The 3,898-nt window shown below is 41.4% G+C and overlaps 1 pseudogene; it reads left to right on the top strand.

Annotated features, from left to right (window-relative positions):
- The first annotated feature begins 719 nt into the window (after nucleotides 1-719).
- LOC130872403 (glyceraldehyde-3-phosphate dehydrogenase-like) lies at nucleotides 720-1,779 on the top strand (annotated as a pseudogene).
- The last annotated feature ends 2,119 nt before the right edge of the window (nucleotides 1,780-3,898 follow it).

The following is a 3,898-nucleotide window of genomic DNA, read 5'->3' as shown; positions in this document are numbered from 1 at the left end:
GCACACTTATCCACTTATCCACCCTTTTGTTTGCCCTTCCTTCCTTTCCTCCCTCTGTCCGTCCTTCCTTCCTTCCTTCCTTCCTTCCTTCCTTCCTTCCTTCCTTCCTCCTTCCTCCCTCCCTCCCTCCCGCCCTCCCTTCCTCCTTCCCTTCCTCCCTCCTTCCTTCATTCTTTCCATCCTTTTTTCCTTCCTTTCTTCTTTCCTCTTTCCTTTCTTTCTCTACCTTTTTCCTTTCTTCTATGGATCCATGTTCTTAATTACACTACTATCTTTTGTGAATAGCTGGGAAACTCAGTGCTTGCAATTCTCCCATGCAATCAATTTACTGTGAGTCTTCACATCCTTCAAAAAAAAATCCTAGGAATCCAGCCCCTCTTTTGAGGGAATTAATCAATTTCTCTAAAAATATGTCTCTAGAGGGCAAGGATGAAAATTAATACAATAGCTGAGAGCACTTACAGAGATCATAACAGCATTCCATTCAAAACATGACCTTCACCTCCCAATCAAATTGTAATTAATGTTGCTTTAGGGTGCATAAGCAGAATTTCTTATTAATTTGCAGCTATGCATATTTTTCATAAATGCTGAGGCTTTTGTTTTTTAAAAATATCTGTAAGAAAAAGCAGGGATCAAGAAATAAAACACAGGCTCTCTGCTCCTCCCTGTTCTAGAGACAGCCGCTTCTTTTCGTGCAATGCCAGCCTCGTTCCAGAGACACTATGGTGAAGGTCGGAGTGAACGGATTTGGCCATATTGGATGCCTGGTTACCAGGGCTGCCTTCACTTCTGGCAAAGTGGACATTGTTGTCATCAATGACCCTTTCATCGACCTCAACTACATGGTCTACATGTTCCAGTATGACTCCACCCATGGCAAGTTCAAAGGCACAGTTAAGGCTGAGAATGGGAAGCTTGTCATCAATGGGAAGGCCATCACCATCTTCCAGGAACGAGATCTTGCCAACATCAAATGGGGGGATGCCAGCGCCGAGTATGTTGTGGAGTCGACCGCTGTCTTCACCACCATGGAGAAGGCTGGGGCCCACTTGAAGGGTGGGGCCAAAAGGGTCATCATCTCTGCCCCTTCTGCCGATGCCCCCATGTTTGTGATGGGTGTGAACCATGACAAGTATGACAATTCCCTCAAGATTGTCAGCAATGCTTCCTGCACCACCAACTGCTTAGCCCCCTTGGCCAAGGTTATCCATGACAACTTTGACATGGAAGGACTCATAACCACAGTCTATGCCATCATGGCCACCCAGAAGACTGTGGATGGCCCCTCTGGGAAGCTGTGGCGAGACGGCCGTGGCGCTGCCCAGAACATCATCCCTGCGTCCACTGGCGCTGCCAAGGCTGTGGGCAAAGTCATCCCAGAGCTGAACGGGAAGCTCACGGGCATGGCCTTCCGTGTTCCTACCCCAAATGTGTCCGTCGTCGATCTGACATGCTGCCTGGAGAAAGCTGCCAAGTATGACGACATCAAGAAGGTGGTGAAACAGGCACCAGAGGGCCCACTAAAGGGCATCCTGGGCTACACTGAGGATCAGGTTGTCTCCTGTGACTTTAACAAACAGTGACTCCCACTCTTCCACCTTTGATGCTGGCATTGCTCTCAATGACAACTTTGTAAAGCTCATTTCCTGGTACGACAATGAATTCGGCTACAGCAACAGAGTGGTGGACCTCATGGCCTCCATGGCCTCCAAGGAGTAAGAAGCCCACCCTGGACCACCCATCCCAGCAAGGACACAGCAAGAGAGAGGCCCTCGGCTGCTGAACAGTCCCTGTCCTAACTCAACCCTTGACACTGAGCATCTCCCTCACAGTTTCCATCCCAGACCCCCAGAATAGCAGGAGGGGCTTAGGGAGCCCTACTCTCTTGAATACCATCAATAAAGTTCATTGCACCCCTAAAAAAAAAAAGAAGTAAAACACAGCTACTCACCTCTCAGTTGAAGAACCATATTTGGAAACAAATCTGTAAGTGAGATCTTATGTCTATGCACCCCGACCTATAGAGAGACACAAACTAAACAATAAATACATAATAAGAAACTCCATCTCAAAGTAACAATAGCAGTTACTGTGCTATTAATTTCTGCTTGTTATCTGTATAATAACAAAAACTTAGAAACTTTTGAGAACTTTTCGCTTTTAAATATTTAGGGTATTTGATGATTTTCATGGGGAGATAACTTCTTTGGGGATATAATACAAGCATGCGTAAGCAAATATACATATATAGACACTTAAATTTTCTAAAAATTCCTCTCAAATGTTATAAATTAAATAATTAAATACTGTAGTGAAGTAGAAACTCAAGCGGTTCTCGTCAGGTATATTTAGAAAGGTCACATTTTTAAAAGATATACATCTATGAATCATAGGACATGAAAAAATCAAAATGGCACTGGCTTGAAGATTTCCTTCCTACTCTTCAGGTTTTATAATAACAGAAAACTCTATGCGTACTATAGAGGGAGAATATCAATCAATAGTCTTATCCAACTGTGAAGCCTGTGTGTGATAATAATGACTAGCCTAGCAAGATACACACACTGTTGCAATGGTAGCATTAATGATATAGGAATAACTAACTACTTTATGAGTAGATTTGAGGCTCACTCAACAAGACAGACCTTAAGCTTGGTACTGTTAGCTGGTTCAAAAATCTATGGCAGGATAGACTATAGGTCCTAGGGAAGAACTTAAAATTATTATGCTAAGTGTATATAATAAATCAACTGAGTTTTAATCTTTATACCTATGTATTACTACATTTCTGAACTCTTGTCATAAAAACGGCTTCTTGCAGTAGATGATGTTTAATTCAGAGATCAACTACTGATCAACTCACAGAGAATGAAGGACTGTGGCATTCTCAGCTCTGAATAGGATATCTACATTATATTCCAACCTCCAAGGCTCAAGCATCATTGCAGAAGAGGGTATAGAAAGATTATAAGAACCATGGGTAATAAACACATTCAAGGAAAAAATATTTGCTAAACATAACAGTGCCATTGAATAAATTCACTGACAGAGGCTATGAATTCGTTCATAACACCTAAACAAGGTCAAGACTGTCAAATTTCCAAAATGGTTAGGGGAGAGTCACAAATTCCCACTGAAATCTGAGGAACAATTGGCACTTGATGGCTGTTAGGGGAAGGAGAGTCAGTTTTCTTTAGGGATGTGACCTCTGAGAGGGTATCAATGCTCCAGAAGATAGTTCCACATCCATGCACAGACAAGTAGAATTAATGGATTGAATATAAGAGTACATGAAATTTGGAGGGAAAAACTGTGGTGGAGGTAAGGGAGGAATTAGAGGATTGGGAATTGGGCTTGATTTTAGCAAAATATATGTATCTATTAAATTATCAGACAATTTTTAAAAATTTTATAAAAAGAAAACAATTTTTAAGTTAAGGTAGTAATTTGGGGTTGTGGAATACAATAAGACAAGTCTTCACTTAGTCGTAATAAACTTTTGTCTGTTACTCTAAGAGCTATTTGTTCATCATGTAAACTATTTGCTATGATAATTTAAGTGCAGTAACAGTCTTGAAGGAAATAGAGAAATATGTTGTTTACTTTAACATCTTCCTGGAGAACTGGAGAAATACTCAGTGCGTAAAGTGTTTGCTGTGTAAGTATGAACAGCTGAGTTAGATCCCCCCACATCCATGTAAAAATATAGGCATTGGGAGACATGTCTATAATCCCTGTGTTGGGTAGAGTTCTTGGAAGAGACAGACAGATTCTAGGAGCTTGATGACCAGCCAGTCTACCTAAAATGTGATTTCTAGGTTCTGTGAGAGAGTTTGTCTCAATAAACCAATAAATAAAAGTAGAACACTATAGTAAAATACTGACTCCTCATGTT

This window comes from Chionomys nivalis, chromosome 1 (genome assembly GCF_950005125.1).
Source record: "Chionomys nivalis chromosome 1, mChiNiv1.1, whole genome shotgun sequence".
NCBI lineage: Eukaryota > Metazoa > Chordata > Mammalia > Rodentia > Cricetidae > Chionomys > Chionomys nivalis.
This window is presented reverse-complemented; position numbering and strand designations above follow the sequence as displayed.